The sequence below is a fragment of the Nymphaea colorata genome, chromosome 1 (genome assembly GCF_008831285.2).
Source record: "Nymphaea colorata isolate Beijing-Zhang1983 chromosome 1, ASM883128v2, whole genome shotgun sequence".
Classification (NCBI taxonomy): Eukaryota; Viridiplantae; Streptophyta; class Magnoliopsida; order Nymphaeales; family Nymphaeaceae; genus Nymphaea; species Nymphaea colorata.
This window is the reverse complement of record NC_045138.2, coordinates 42649804-42667501: the sequence shown is the minus strand read 5'-3', so window position 1 is coordinate 42667501 and position 17698 is coordinate 42649804.

The following is a 17698-nucleotide window of genomic DNA, read 5'->3' as shown; positions in this document are numbered from 1 at the left end:
CTTCGTTTGGCATGCCATAACTTTTCACTTAGACCATAGCTTAATTTTACTGTTTTTTACACCAAATTTCAAGTCAAACTGAGAAGGTTTTATATGATTTGTGTTGCCTCAAATTAAGCTATTTTACCAACCCACTAAGTTTTGTTTTGCAGAATTTTTTGTTTTTTGAGATATATTTTCAGCCATGCCTAACCTAAATCTGCATTAATTTTGTAAAACCAACACTCGTCTGAAGTTGACTGTCAAACCAAGTATTCTGTTTTGCAATTTTGTAGAATTCAAGTTCCTACTTGTTGATTCGGCATTCAATCCTTGTTTTAAGTGTGATATGAATCTTAACATGTGCAGTCCAATTTAGGTATCTAAACTACATTGTTAAGTTTCATGGTATGTTAGGTCAGTTTTGTCTTTATTATAGGTTGTGTTCCTTAAAGGTGCATACTATGTTATGTTTTTCTAATAAGTAGGTAGGTCAATGTATGTTTGTGCTTTTCATGTATGTTTTTGGCTAATTCTTTGCACGATAGTACTAGAACAAGCATTCTCAATGTGGATAGATAGGATTCATAATGCTCCATGTCATTACATGCATTTATAGTCCATGTAGCCTCATCCTTTTACATGTAATGTTATGTTCCGTGTTGAATAGATTTCATACCAGGCTTAGGAGGTCAGTCTTGCTTGTGCTGGTTAGTATCTTTGTTCAGGGTGCTCGTCTGGTTATCTCCATGTGTCCTAAAGCTCTCTTCGTAGTCTTGCTTGCAAATTATGATTTTAGCATGCTATGGTATGTTTTTCTGTGTGACATTACTTTTTATTGTGATAGTTCACTTAGGATCATACATTCATCTACACTTTAAGATTCATTGAAAAAATGAATCGTGCATGTTAGGATGACCCTTGGCAATACTACCATGTCGTTAAGCAATCTCAAAGTGCACACATTGCCCTTTTTCAGTATTCTTTCATTTCCTCATTATGTGATGTTTTTTATTAGTTTTGCATTGCATATAGTTTGTTTTCACGTACTAGTTGTATAGAATGGTTTGTCATGCACGCACGCACTTGATTTTTTATCTCTTCACATGTTAGTCAACACAAATACCATTACACACGTGTACCTCCCTCTTAGAAACCATGGGTTCTGCACCATCCGGGTTGTTAGATGAATCTTCCTATTCGAAGAAGGCTGAATGCCTCAACATCTTATAGGAAACAATTGCAGACTAGCATTATGTCTTCCACTTGTTCTAAACAAGTTTTTCAACTCTGTTTTTCAATATCCAAGTTTCTAACTTGAACTCAAATGCTATCTTCTAACTTGATTGCTAAACTTATCTCTCAAATTCTATTTTTTGGCCATATTGAAAATCCTTTTGGGCTCATGTCCCAAAGTCAATTTTCAAATCTAGTATTCCATTTCTTCTAAAATCAAGTTTGAATCGTAATGCCATCTCTAATTTCCAAATCTAATTCCATGTTCCAAATTAGTTTTCTCAATTACATGCATCATGTAGACATAGGGTACATATCATGACCATTGTTGATATGTGCACTTTAGGCATGTTATGACCGATGCACTTATGGTCCCTTTTAGCTTTTAAAAACCAATTCCATTTTAAACTAAGGTTCATATGCATATGCATTATACATTGTTCATTATGGTTGAAGCATAATACTGAAAATATTAAGCATTAGGCATAGTTGTTTTGGATCTTGGATTGATCACTCTTAGTAAAGATGCTATGAATGATCAACCCTCGAATCGATAGAATGGGTCCTATCACATTTAATAAAAAAGGATATTGTGTTTATGATATCCAAAATCAATGTCTTTCACAAGTCATGATGCCATTTTCTATGATGACTGACTCCCATTTCAAAATAGTGACATCCATCGTGGTTTACAAGCATTACATGTTTTACCAAAGGCCCAAGAGGACACAACACGTGAAGAAGATTTTACATTTTATGCAAGTGGGTGACAGAATTCCACATCCTCACCAAATATCACCATCCATTGAAACCTCTGCATCACTGGTTGAGAATTCACCATCATCGCATGTTGAAATTGACCACCATTTGAGTTTGAACTACTACAATCCACCCAGATCTTACTCAATCCATACCTCTAGTGACTGATGTTCACCGCTTTACCCATCCACGTCACAAACCCATCTATCTCCAAGACTATATCTATTCTAATATGGTGTTTTCCAATCCAATGTCTAAGCCTATCCCAATCTCTGATCAACTTACTTTGGCAGCCACAGGCACTTGATATCCTAGTCATAAATATTTGCATATCTCTAAATTTTCACTTGTCCATTCAGCATTTATGTGATCCATTATTCAAGATGCAGAACCTTGCACATTTGATGACATTGTAAAGCATCCATGTTGGTGGGATGCAATGATGGAAGAAATTAAGGCCTTGGAACACAATGGGACATGGATCATCACTACTCTACCTCCCAATTAGGGCTGGGCATTTGAAGCCTGGAAACTGTATCGGGCCAGCCCAAAGCCCGGCCCGTTTCTAAACAGGCCGGGCCGGGCCCATGTAATATCGGGTTGGGCCTGTTTCTCGACTTAGTTTGCTTCTATATTCAATGCAAAAAAATAACAATAATTTTTATAAGGGATTTTTCAGAAGAATACAGGATATTTGAAACATATGAAGTAAGGTTTTCAGAAGAATTCTTCGTAGAGGAATGCAGACAAAGTTCACAGGCTGACAGGAAACAACCAATTACAAACTTATCTCAAACGTAGTTACAGGGCACCACATTACATTACATAAACTCCCATTTACAAGAGCAGTCCTTCATTGTTTCTAACCTTACATGGACGGGGAGTACAAATGAGCAGGTATTTTAAAGCTATACAAAATCAAAAACATAATAGCATATGTTCAAGGAGATTAACGCATAGTGTCTATGCTATAAACATAGTGTTGCATAGATGCTTAAAAATCCCATGTATTCATGATTCTGGATCATCCAATGCTCTTGTTGATGCCAACGATGCCTGAAGTTCAGCAGATTAATTGTGTTAGTGTTAACAATCAGTGATTTGACTAGTTGCACCAATAACAAATGGTTTGCTGCCATACCCATTACGAGCGTGCTTAAGAAAATGATAGATGATAAGATGAAATATGACAGAGGCCCAACCAAGAATGGTCACCAGCTTCCTCACAAAGTACTGCCCAAAAAACCCAATGCCATACCCATGTTTCTATAAGATATAGTGCTGCCAAAGGCAAGGAGAAATGTTAATATCTATCAGGAGATACAGTGGAAAAAAAGTGCAGCAGGATCCAATGCCATACCCATGTTGCCATTGCCTTTCTGAACTTTTGAAGGTGAATTTAAAATTAATTCTTTAGAGAAGTAGACAAGCAAAACAGAACAATTATTGACAACTAACGACAATTTCATGGTAGTGATCTTACACAGACAAAAAGTTATTCAGACTCGTTTCCTGAAAGTTCTTAATGACCAATTCTAAGGCATAAGGCACTAACCATACATCAACTTGTGTGTGCATGTGTGTCAAGGGGATTTTATAAAATGTAAAGGAAATGTTATAACATTTTACCACAATGAAATATAAATCATGCTAATTCATCACCAGAAGATTCCTCCTTATCTTCAAAACTACAAAAAACACATCACCACAAGCAAACTACAATGTTAGTATAATCATAAAAAACAAAAATAATGATTAAAATTTAACATTAAACATTGAACATCTTACGTTTCGCATGAGATATCTTCATCATGAATCCAACTATGTGTGCAAACTAATGCTTCAACAGTTTCAGGAGTGGTTGAACATCGACAATCATTAATGATTCTTCCAGTTGTACTGAATGCAGACTCAGATGCAACTATGGATATAGGGATTGCCAAGATATCTCGAGCCAATTTGGATAAAACTCTATATTTACTTTCATTTGTCTTCCACCAAGATAATATATTGAAGTCTTCATCAGACCGAGATCGTTCTATTGGATCAGTTAAATATGCTTCCAGATCTGTGTGAGGTACTTGAGGAGATGCAGAACTCATGTAATATGTGAAGAAAGCATCTCTTGAAAAAATTGAAGCTCTCTCTTCTTCAAAATCAACAATTGCTTTGTTTGCATTTTCATTTTCTACATCGTTTGTACCGTACATGTTTTTGTACTCAGCATACAATTCATAAAGACTGTTCTCTACTTTTTCATATTGTACTATTGCATCAACTTCATTTAAGCTCTCACGCACATACTTCAAATATCCCAGTTTGGACCTAGGATCTAAGACAAATGCAATTCCAAAGAGGACATTATAGTCTTTTTTCCAATATTTGTCAAACTTTTCTTGCATTTTGTATGCTAATGACCTTATATAATCATTGTTTGTCAAATGATGTTTACGCAAATGGTTGCGTACCTTCTATATTTCTTCAAAAATCACATTAGTTGTTACATTTCTAGTGGCAGAGAAGATATTTATAACATTATAGAATAACTTCAAAAACTGGCACAAGGTAGTTGCATAAGACCATTCATCATCAAAAGGTAAATTTATATAATTTGGATCTACAGAAGCTAAATGTCGAAATGCATCTTTGTAAAACAATGCCTCTCTCAACATGACATATGTAGAGTTCCATCGAGTTGGAACATCATAAGTTAAATTCTTTATACCAATCAAGCCCACTGGTCTTATACAATCCTTAAATGAATGTAGTCGCTTTGGTGATCCCTTTACATATTTAACTCTTTCATGAATTTTTGAAATTGTATCATGCAAATCCTGCATACCATCTTGAACCATAAGATTTAGAATATGCGCACCACAGCGAATATGAAAATGTTGTCCTTGCATTGGAATAAGATTTCTTCTTTCTAAGTTCCTTCTCAATGTAGTTATTGCACTATCATTCATTGAACAATTATCGGCAGTAATAGAAAATAACTTTGACCGAATGTTCCACTTAGAGATGCATTCTCATAAAGCCTCACACAAACTATTTGCATTATGTGGCAAGGGTACATGTACAAAATTAAACATATGAGCCTGTAACTTTCAATATCTATCAACATATTGTCCTGTCACGCATAGATAACCCAATGTTTGCTGTGAAGTCCACATATCAAATGTCAATGAAACTCATTGCGTAGAATCATTTATAAATCCTTCAAGTCGTGCTTTCTTAGTCTTATACATTGACATAATTTTTCTTTTCAAAATTCTTTTAGAAAATGGAATGAACCTATGGTTGCAAGCTTGAAGAAGTTTGTTATGATATTTATATTATGCTAAATTGAACGAAAGCTTGTGTGTTATTACACACTTTGGCATCAACTTTCTTATAGACTCCATGTCAAATTGTTGTATACATAGAGAAGTTGCACCAGAGTCACTAACTACAAGTGATACAGTTCTTTATTTTCTTTCACTGATTTTCCTACTTAAACAAGATTTTATATGTCGACTTAAATGGCTAGCTCCATGAGCACTGCTTGCTTTCAGTCGTTCTCCACAATGTTTGCATTTGACAAACTCCTCTCCTTTACAACCTTCTTATAGACTCCATGTCAAATTTTTGTATACATAGAGAAGTTGCACCAGTGTCACTAACTACAAGTGATAAAGTTCTTTGTTTTCCTTTACTGATTTTCCTACTTAAACAAGATTTTATTTGTCGACTTAAATGGCTAGTTCCATGAGCACTGCTTGCTTTCAGTCGTTCTCCACGATGTTTGCATTTGACAAACTCCTCTCCTTTACAACTTTCTTATAGACTCCATGTCAAATTTTTGTATACATAGATAAGTTGCACCAGTGTCACTAACTGCAAGTGATAAAGTTCTTTGTTTTCCTTCACTGATTTTCCTACTTAAACAAGATTTTATTTGTCGACTTAAATGGCTTTTCTCTTGGAGACAACTTCTCTCTTGGTAGATGATTTGACTGATTCCATAATAGGAGTTGGACAATATTCTTTATCAAATGAATCAGGCAACATAACTGACATAAATTGAAATGACACACGTAAATAATGAAGACAATAAGAAAGACCATCAAGATGCACAATATCATAGGAATGAACCTATTAAAACTATTGTTAAACAATAACTAAGACAGAATAAGTTGCAACTTGTTGAAAGAAACAAACATACCAAAATATATCACATTGAAGATTGAGGGAAGTTAATTGATAAACAAACATACCAAAACATGATCTCTATGTGCAGACCTAAAAGAGGAGCATTTCAACTAAAACAGAGTTTGTACCATTAATCATATCAATATATAAATGTCAAGAGTCTAACCTTGGCAACTCAATAGGAGTTAAGTCAACCTGGTCCAAGAATTGAGTGTCTTGATAATGTTTCCCCTCTTGGCTTTGGCAAGCTCAAAGACCTACAAAACCACATTAGAATTAAATTCATGAAGACCAACATCATTGAGCATGGATGGTAACAGTGTAGAGCATTGGCTTGCCTCTCTTACCTTTATTTTTCTCCATTACAAACATCCAATGTCATTAATTTTCAATTATGGAAACATAACAGTTACAGGGAGACGGCCAGCTATAATAATAAACCTGAAAATGCAGTCACCAACAGTCACACCCTTAAAATCGACATGCCTTGCAGTCAACAACTCATTTTTCATCTAAAAACAAAGTCAAATGAAAGATAACTATTTACCCTAGCAAACTGTAGCAGAAATCACAGTAGAAGACATAGTAAAAAACAGGCTACTGTGCATACATACTAATCTAAAATCAGAAACTATAGTAAAAACACTTTACACCCAAAACTAATATTCACCTAAAAATGGATCCAAATGAAAGATAATTATTAAGAATAACTAAGAAAACAAGTTTTATGTTAGAAAACTATAGTTAACTACTGTAAATTGGGCCTACACTAGCTGGCAGTCTAATAAAACTGCTGGTTAGTGCATTACACTTACCATAGAATATGACTATGAATCAAACAACTTGTAGACTAAAAATACACTATGCTCAATAATTAGTCCTATTCTACATTGCTGCTATAGAAGTTCCACTAAAAAACACAATATCAGTCTACTTAGAAAGGAAAGGAAATGTAAATTACACTCTACTTAATATACACATTCAATGACTTAAAATTGGTTATAAACATGATTAAACAAGTAAAACATAGACATGACACTAGTTAACATATAGATAATTATTAAAAACCACAAAACAAACACTCAGTTGCATCCAAATACAAAATTAATTCACTTCTGGGCATGGCCAGCACCAATAAAAAAAGAAAAACAGGAAAAATAACAGGCAGGACACACGTTACATACATTTCCTTTCATGTTCTCATCCCTCAACACTATGGCAATGTGATGCGTGGAAAAAAATAAATAGAACAGCAAAGCATGGCTATATTCTTGTAGAAGTCCAAGAGAGCAGGGTGCAGGTTGTCCTCAAGTTCATGCAAATAAAAAAAGTCTGGAGTTTCAATTTGAGCAACAACACGCAGGAGACAACATCGAAGGTGGAGATATTCTGTATGAATGGGAACCTCTACACGAACCTGAGGTCCCCAAGGTATCTACTGCTACTTCATTGAGGTGTCAAAACTAGATTTGCCTCCTTTCCCAGTCCCTGGAAAAGAGAATCGATTAGACAAAAACAAAAAAACACAAAATCGAACATGTGAAAGAAGCAGTTTCAGATAAACATCAGTAGGTGCGCTTGAGAAGAAGAAAGAAAGCATGTTTAATCTAAGTGAAGAAAGGGAAGCCCTCTCAGGCCGACAACCACAGAGGGCTGCTATTTTCCTTCAGAAGAAGAAAGGGAAGAAAAAAAGGATGCGAAACAAGGGAATGAGACGGACAGGGAGAAAGGGAAAAGTGGCGCACCTGCAAGAAGGATGGATGGGAAGAAGAATCCAGCGCCCGGCAGTCGACAAAACAACACCAGCCAGCAGAAAGGCCGAGTTCAGCCCTCTGGAGGGGAAGCACTCGATGCAACCAATGATGAAGCAAGTAGAGCAGCTGTGCGACGGCGATGAACAACGGGGAGGACCGGAGGAGGCAGCTAAGGGGCAACGAGGAGGACTGGAGGAGGCAGTCTCGAGCTCGACGGGGATGAAACTTTGTAATGAAACGAAAAGATGAAAAGAAAAGCCTAACCCTAAGTTCATTTTTGGAAAAAAAAAATGTCAGGCTTCTTGGGCTGCCGGCGATCACAGTGGCAAGCCCGAGCCCGAAAATCATTTTCTCACTGGCCCGGGCCGGGGCCCGTGGTCGGCTGGGTACCTGGCGGCGGCCTGGCCCGGTGCCCAGGCTTAATCCCAATAAACACCCCATTGAATGTTGTTGGGTGTACAAAATTAAGTGTAGACCTGATGGAACCATTGAGTGATACAAATCATGTTTTGATGCTAAGGGATATACCTAAATTAAAGGACTTGATTATCACGAGATCTTTGCTCCAGTCAACAAAATGACGACCATGCAAATATTGCTCGCCCTTGCTTCCATTCAAGGATGGTCTTTATATCAAATGGATGTCAGCAATGCTTTCAATCATGAAGATCGAAGATCTTAACAAGGAGGTATACATGACCTTACCATCTGGTTTTTTGCTTCAAGGGGAGTATCCAAGCAACCAGATTTGTCAACTTCACAAATCTCTATATGGGCTTTAATAGTCATCTCAAAACTTTTTCAAAAAAATTACATCAGCCCTAAAAGATGCAAAATTTTGTTCTATCAGTTGTTGATTATACATTGTTTACTCAACGCACTGATGAAAAATTTATTGTCATATTAGTGTATGCCAATGACCTTATCATTGTAGGGAATGACAATGAAGGCATAGTTAACGTGAAACAATTTTTGTACACTTGTTTTCACATCAAAGATTTGGGAATGCTCAAATATTTTTTTGGAAATAGAAGTTGCTTGTGTGATAACTAGTATATTTCTTAGTCAGAAAAAGTATAGCCTTGACATATTGGCAGATGCAAGGTTATTGGAGCCATGCTTGTTGATTTTCCTATGGATCAAAAGCTAAAACTCTCAACAAAAGATGGCAAACTTCTAGAAGATTCATCAAAATATCACCGTTTGGTTGGACATTTGATTATCTAACTGTGCCTTGTTTAGATATTATGTTTTTAGTGCAGATAATTAGTCAGTTTATGCAAACGCCAAGGCTTACACATTATGAGGTTGTTCTTTATGTGTTAATCTTCTTCAAATCTTCACCGAGCAAAGGAATTATTTTACCAACATCGACTGATCCACAACTCAAAGCATATATTGTGATTCAGATTAGGCTGTTTGCCCAACGAATAGACGGTCCATCAATGGTTACATTGTGTACCTTGGGAAGAGTCTCATTTCATGGAGGTTGAAGAAACAATCAATGGTCGCATGTTCACCTGCTGAAGCAAAATATAGAGCAATGGCGACCATGGCAAGTGAAATAATGTGGCTTGGAGTATTGTTAATGGACTTGGGATTATACCACACTAAGACAATTCATCTTTGTTACGACAATCAAGCTACCTTATATATATCGGTGAATCCCATATTTCATGAGTGCACCAAGCATATAAAGCATGATTGTCACTTTGTGAGAGAAAAGATCTAGAGGAGCATCATTCATCCACATCATATGTCTACTCATCTTCAATTAGCATATATTTTTACAAAACTACTTAGGTGAGAAACTTGCCAAAACTTCATTGGCAAGTCAGGTGCTACTAACCTATGCACACCAACTTAAGGCATGCTACTAACCTCCGCACACCAACATAAATGGGAGTATCAGATTTTTTAGAAATTAATGTTTCATGATAAGATAGGTAGTAGTTCCCATATAGAAAATCAAGGATATTGCATACTTAACTATTTACTTTTCCGTAATGACCGGTGTAACAGCCATATCCTTTGAATGCCAGAATCCTTGATTCATGGATCTCATTGTGCATATATGCTATAAATATGTGTAATTTCATATACAAGGAATATAATTCATCCTTTCCCCTTCCTAGATTTCTCACCTTTCATTTTTGACATTGCTTAGGTTATTGTAGCAGATTTGGGGATGCTATGAATTGGGGAAGTTTTGCCGCTAGAAAATTGGGGAAGAATCAAACTGGGTTATGCAGCTCATTTTGGGGGTTTTGAAGGTACAAGCACTGAAGCTGCAGAAGTAATATGGAAGATTCATCATTGAAAAAGAAAAGCACAGACCTACCACTTTGATCCAGTGAGAAAGTTGCATTTGGTACCAAAAACCATTGGAGAAAGTACATCCCAATCTACGATTGATGGTTTTGGCCTTTTTTTTGAATTTTTGGTGGCCAACATTATCCTTATGACTATTGGCAACAATAGTGCCCAGTAGGAGCACCCATTTCAACTGCTCTATTGTGATGATTTTTGCCGACCACAAGTGCCATCAACAGCAACCATTCTCTCAATCGATCTTCAAAAGTGGCAACTTCCATTTCCACATACTCTCTCAGACAATGTATTTTGTCGTTGGTAGTCTCCCCTCTGCTCTCTCAACGGCTATCCATTTTCAAGAACAAGGCATTTTGTTGTAGTGTCTCTATTGGTATATATAGTGGTGAGAAGCCTTTCTGAACACTTCCTTTACAAAACATGATATTTGGGCTTTTTTTAAGTCCTCACCCTCAAATATGAGTTTCCTTATTAAATTAATGACCCATCATTGACACAATGGCTTCTTATTTCTTTTATAAACTCTGTGTCAAATCATGCACTAAATCACAAAGCATAACTTCTCCCCACTAAATGAATAATAATTCACATAACTAAGTCTAAATTACCTTTGTTTTTCTTCGATAAATTCCTCACAAATATAAATAACTTAAAGCACATGGGAGAAAGACTACAGTAGGCAAGTAAAATGGCATCCTTCATAGAAGGATAGGTTCGTGGTTTTCCGAAGCTACCTTTTATTACCACTACAAAAAAGATGGACTCACCGATGTGTGGAAAATCTCTCAGCGATGAAAAGACAACTTTTACTGATGTCTAGAGGCAGACATGGGTGAAAGCCTGCCTTCACTAACATGTGACTACATCATGTCATTGAAGTTTGCCTTTACCAACGTCTGCAACTCAGACATTGCTAAAAAATAATTTTTATCGACATCCTTTTCTGGATGTCAGTAAAAGTACTAAAACAAAGCTAGTTTTACTAATGTGTGACCATTCTCGCATCAATGAAATTTTTTGTTGGTGAAAATTACCAACATTTAGCTATGGACATTGGTAGAAGTACTGAAAGAAACTAGTTTTACCGGCGCGTGACCATTCTCAAGTCGATGAAACTTTTTTCCAATGAAAATTACCGATGTTCAGCTACAGACGTCAGTTAAAAATTTACCAACATCTAGGATAAGTGTTGGGGTATAAGGTTTTAATGACGTTTGCTGAGATGAGAAAAGCAGACTATTACCAACGTGCTTGGACATCAGTAATAGTCAACGTTTACCTAAGTTGTGTGCATTGGTGATGGATCCCTAAACCGACGCATTGCCATGTTTCACCGACATGTTCTGGCCATCAGTAATACCTAGGTTTTTTGTAGTGTACTTACGATTTTATGAAAGTAATTATCTGGGAACAACTACTTGAAAATTAACCGCAAAGTCTCTCAAAAGTTGACCTACGATTTCTGAATGGTCCAAATGTTGGGCCACTCTTTGCGACAAAGAAATTTGACATGACAACATGCTTCTTAACTAATACACAAATGGTTACCAAGTATATCAAAATAAGTACGTAGATTCATATATGTACTTACATTTTCTGGTAGTCTTAGAAAAGAATATATGCAACTGATGTGCTGACCATGTGGGTGTGAAGTAGGGGCGCTTCAGGTGCATCTATTCTTAATAACATCCATTAGATTTATATAAATGTGATGACGATTTTTTTTACTACGTTGCTTGGAATCAAAGATCGGTACCCTTATTTTATAAAACAGACACTAATGAAAATTGGATAATTAAATATTTAAAAAAAATAGATTAAAAATAAACAAGATTCATTTAATAAAACAGAAAAGAACAAAAGTCAAGATATAAAAATTCAAGGGGCTGCTATGAAAAATACCAGCCAATACTTTGGTAACAGTGAAACATGCAAACTTGTGTATGCTATCATGGGGACAAGGCACCTCATATATAATCATGCAATATTATGATACCCACTAAAGAATTATTGTAGTCCATAGATACTGTATATTAAGCACTGAGATTATCTTTCGGCTTTCACATTTCGAACATGAATATTATATATCTTGTATCATGCAAAAGGGAAAGCTAGCCTTGGAGCAGATATTAATGGCATTGCCAGCTCAATATGTTCTAACATAATCCTATTGGAATATTTTGCTTTAAAATAAGATGATATTAGTTGTGGCTGAGTTTGGACCTCTGGGATTCATAGGCAGATTTAGAAGAAGGTTGAAGTAGGAAGTTTTTGATGTGTTGGGACACAATACACAAGCACATGAATATGTATCTCGTAAAATGATCGAGCAAAAAAGTATAGCTAGACTTGAATTAACAGGTGATCTCTTTAATCACTTTTTAAAATTCTAGATCCGATGTTGCTGCAGTCATGAACATAGAATCCACCATGTGGTTTATTTGAATATATAATGCTTCAAAAATATACAATCTAAACATTTATCAAAATTAATTATAATTCACATCCCCAAGTAAACTAGTATGAGAATATATTTCCGGGTTACTAACATGATGCTTGCATTTGCATGGTTGACATTCGATATAAAGACTACGCGTTTATCCTGATTGCCAAATATATTTCGATGTCCTGCATTATTTTTTATGGAACAAACTACAATGCCATTTTATGGGAATGCATCTGTAGGACATGAGACGCAAGTGAAAGAGATAATTTTCTCTAGATGGCTTGTACCAGACAAGATATCCCATAAACAAAGAAGGATGTCCTTTTGAAGTGATTTGGGTAAGTGAAGCACGGTTTTCAAAGAAAAAATCACCAAATTTCATTCATAAAGTTATATCACTTGAAATACAACCCTATGTGGTGAGACATCTTATCAACTCATTCAGGCATGCTTTAAACTGTCTTGTGGCATGGACATTTCAAGCTGGACACTATTAAGAGAATCAATATTAATATTTTCGACAAACAACCAGCTAGACTGAACTAGCAAATAAAATACATTTGCCAATTACCATAACATTTAAAAGTTCTATAATAATACAAGACAATGTTGCAAGTTAAGTCATATCTAAAACTCCTTATATTCTCCTCAAGTACTGCTTCAAACCATTAAAAATTAAAATATTGTGACAGAACTTACGTCACATATTTGTGTGACCATCTTCTGATGTCAATAACAAGTCAGTTGCAAGCGAGAAAGACAGACGTGTACAAGATATATAAGGCAGAATGATGCAAAGTGTCCTTCCAAATATTTCAACATGATTAAGCAATCGTGAAAACCACTAGGCAACTAAGGATGTTCAATGAGTCCAGTCAACTCCGGCTTGACATGAACTCATATGATTAAACTTGTTTAATAAATGAGTCAAGTTCAAGTTAAAAAATAAATTCTGTTAAGTAAACGAGCCAAGTTCGAGATAGGCAAGCTCCACCCATTTACACTTGAGTAAATCTCGCAAAGAGAATATATAACAATGATTCACATTACTATTACAACAAAAAAGCAGCTTCATTAGTTTTCTGCCCTGGTTAGCAACCTCTAGGCCTGAGGTCCAAATCCTATCATTTCTCCTCTTTAAAAAAATTGATTTTTTTTATATAACAGCTTCATAATACTCCAGCCAAATCTATCTTTGAGTTTAGCTGAGACAACTCGAGCCAAGTTTGAGCTTCCTGGAGCTCAAGTTGAGCTCGTCCACTCGAAGTCAGTTTGAGCTCAAGCTCAAGCAGAGCTTGAGCAACCACTTTTGACACTTGACCGGAGTTCCAAGCTAGGCTTGTGTACATCCCTATAGGCAACCCATCATGACAATGCGTTTCATTAGATTCACGAAAATATACAAAACATAAAGAAAACAAAAGAGAGAAATTGGAAAAGAGTGGATGTACATGGTGATATACAGTATGGCATAAGAAGGGAGGGTGTGGATGTTGCCTTCCTTCTATCGACACGCACCCTTAGAGGCCTCAATAGCCACTCCCATGGACATGGACCCATTATGGGGTGTGGGCCCTTAGTGGTCATTTGAATGGGCTAGAATTTTGCGGAATGGAACAACATGTTCCATTTTCCACTTTGCTGACACAAAAGGGGGGTATAAAAACCCAACCCCATTTTGTGGTGTTCCATGGTTTGCCACGAAATGCTCACCCTCAGCAAGAAGCACCCCTTTCAATGAAACTCTCACTTCCCTTGCTGTTCTCTTCCTTTCCCTCTTGTTGAAACATTGCTTACTCTCACACAATCTCTCCTTTTCCCTCCTGATGAAACCTATTCACAGTCTCTCCCACTCACCTCCAACTTCTTTCCATCTAAGCTCTCATCTTCTCGTAAGTATGAACCTTCTTTTGCCACTCTCTCTTTCTCTCACTCACTACGCTGATAGTTGTGTTGGCCATGGTGACACAAGATGCTCTTTTCTTTGTCTATTTCTCACTAACTACATGTAACACTCTAATGTCATACACAACTAAACACAAAAAGTAACTAGATACAGAGTTTTTTTTTTTTTTTTGTAGTGGGAGCAAAACAAGCACACGCCTACATAGTTGGTGCAGGCCTAATTTGTCTATTACATATAGATAACTTGCCTGCGTAATTACGACATGACATGATCTATCCTAGCAATTAATGTTATTAATGAAAAGCACCTATAAATAAAAAACATTACTTTATACATATGTTGGAGAGCCGTGGCTCTCAAGTTTTGGCCTCAAACAACTTCAAAAGGTGTACAAGAATGTACATACAAAAGTACGTAGGGAAAATGTATATGACATTATCGCATTTCTTCCTAGCAATCCCCCATCCCTTCAGCCGCACGGTCAATGAGCATCATTTGTCACAATTGAGAACCTAATGAACACAGATACTTATAGTATCAAGACAACCACTGAGTACAATGAAAATCATAGCAAGATTTCTAATATATCACTTGAATGTAAAATTTATGTTTTCTATTGATTGTTAAAATAATAATAAGTGAGTATCATTACTGAAAGCAAGCTCACTCCAGCACTAGTGAGTTGTAATTCAAATGGTTCACTAAGTTTGGTTTCAGTAGTGAGTCATAACCAAAGACCCAGTAAGATCGGGGTATTATGGTCTTTAGTTAGTGGCAAACTTGGCCATGACCAATAGATTAGTAATTAGCTATTCAAGATTAAATTATGCTAATCATGATTAAGTTTATCTTATGACAGTTTACAAGCTTAAACGCCCAACTAATGATAGATTAGAGCTCTTAAGCTAGAGGATTAGAAATTAAGCTAAACTAGAATTGAAACTAATCATTTAAATCCAATTAATTGAAAAAAATTCCTCAAAATATATTATAGAGTGGTTGTCGAGGCCTCTGAGGTTGCATGTCAATAGAAGGAAGGCAATTTCCACACCCTCCCTTCTTATGCCATACTGTATATCACCCATCCACTAAAATTAGCACTCTTTTCCAAGAGCTCTCCTTTGTTTTCTTTGTTATGTTTTGTACATTTTCATGAATCTAATGAAATGCATTGTCATGATGGGTTGTTGCCTATAGGAATGTACACGAGCCTAGTTCAGAAATTGGCTCAAGTGTCAAAAGTGGAGCTCAAGCTCCCCTTGAACTTGAGCCTAGCTTGAGTGGACAAGCTCAAATTGAGCTCCAAGAAGCTCAAACTTGGCTTAAGTTGTCTCAGCTAACCTCAAAGAGATATTTGGCTGGAGTATAGTGAAGCTGTTATTAAAAAAAATCAATTTTTCAAAGAGGAGAAATGAAAGGATTGGGACCTTAGACCTAGAGACCACTAGTTTGGCTGCAAATTTTTGTAACCATCGGACAGCCATTTTCTCTTTGGTTCAAAACATGGGCAAGATTAGGTCATATATTTTTTATATGCATTATTATTTTCAAATTCTGATATCAATATACACACAGAAACACAATAGGTTCTAGAACTTCTAGGGCTAAAACTGTAATTCATAAACTGTTTATGATGGCAAGAAAGCTTGATGTTACAATTCTTACCCCCTTAAGAAAATTTCATCCCCAAAATTTCTTATCTCTATGAAAAACAATTGGGGATAGTGTTTTGCATATCGGCTTTCAACTCCCCAGTACTGTCAATAGGTCTGTGTTGCTGCCATTTCACCTTTACTACTGTATCCTGTTTGTTCTCAATACTTGTTCCTTCAAAAAAATTTGGATTTGAATGGCTCTCAATCATTGGTGCATACACCCATCTGGTACTTTCTTGGTTGGAAATCTATTTACAGATTGTGGTCCTTGTGGAGGAAATCCTTGTTTCTTCGGACATTCTCTAATAAAATGTCCTTGTTCAGCACAATCTAAACATGCCCTTGTAAGGGCATAGTCTTCCAGAGTGTAGTCGGTGGCAAGGATGATGGCCTTTTGTATTAGGCATGTTTGGAGAAAAAGGTTTACTAATTGGAGTTGGTGGAAAAGGCTCATATTTGGGCACAAAAGGTTTCGTAGTTGGGGATCGAGGTGATGATTTAGACCCATAAAACTTTCTTTTTCCTTGACCTTGAATTTGACTGAAAGTCTCTTGTATCTGAGTCACTTTCTCAATTGCATGTGTTAGGTCAATAGGACTTGCTCCCACCATTCTCAACCTCAAATTATCATTCAGTCCTCTATAAATTTATTTACCCTGACCTTTTCAGTAATGTATGTATTTAGACAATACTTTTCCAGATGATGGAACTCACAGATATTCTCTTCAAGAGTTCTGCCATACTAAGCTAACTCAAGAAATTTTTGCATCCGCCTTTTCTTGACATGATCAGCAATATATGTTTCTGTGAAATTCTGCCTGAATTGCTCCCAAGTTACTACCTAACTGTCAAACTTTATCTGTTTAATAGTTTTCCACCAGTTTTAGGCATCTCCACTAAGCATGTAGGCGCCAAATTTCAGTTTGAGGTTAGTTGGTACATCCACCAGTTCAAATGCCTCTTTGATTTCATCTAGCCACTCTCTGGCATCCATTGTGTATATACCTCCTGTAAATTTCGGTAGATTCAAGTTTATGAATTTATTATGTTGGTTGCTAGAAACTACTATAGTAACACAGTTGGTTTTTATGGTGAAGCCAAATCTGCTGACTGAGTACTTGCCTGGGCCAAGGTCTGCCAAAAATTGTTCATAGAATTTCCATGAGATCCACCTGGCCTCTTGGCTGATGACCCTTGCCTCTTTCCTGACCACTACTAGTTCTTGCAGCATCCTGTCGAGACCTCCATCTAATATATTGAGATATTATTACGTGAATTAAGGATTTACTCTCTACAATGCATAATTTTTTATTTCTTAATTAGATAACCTTTCATTGTTTTATTTAAAGTAAATCATAATGGATGTCTCAATATCTTAACAATAACTTTTACCTAGTACTCACCTTCTGGATGATGCTATGATCAGAGGCTAATCTAAGAA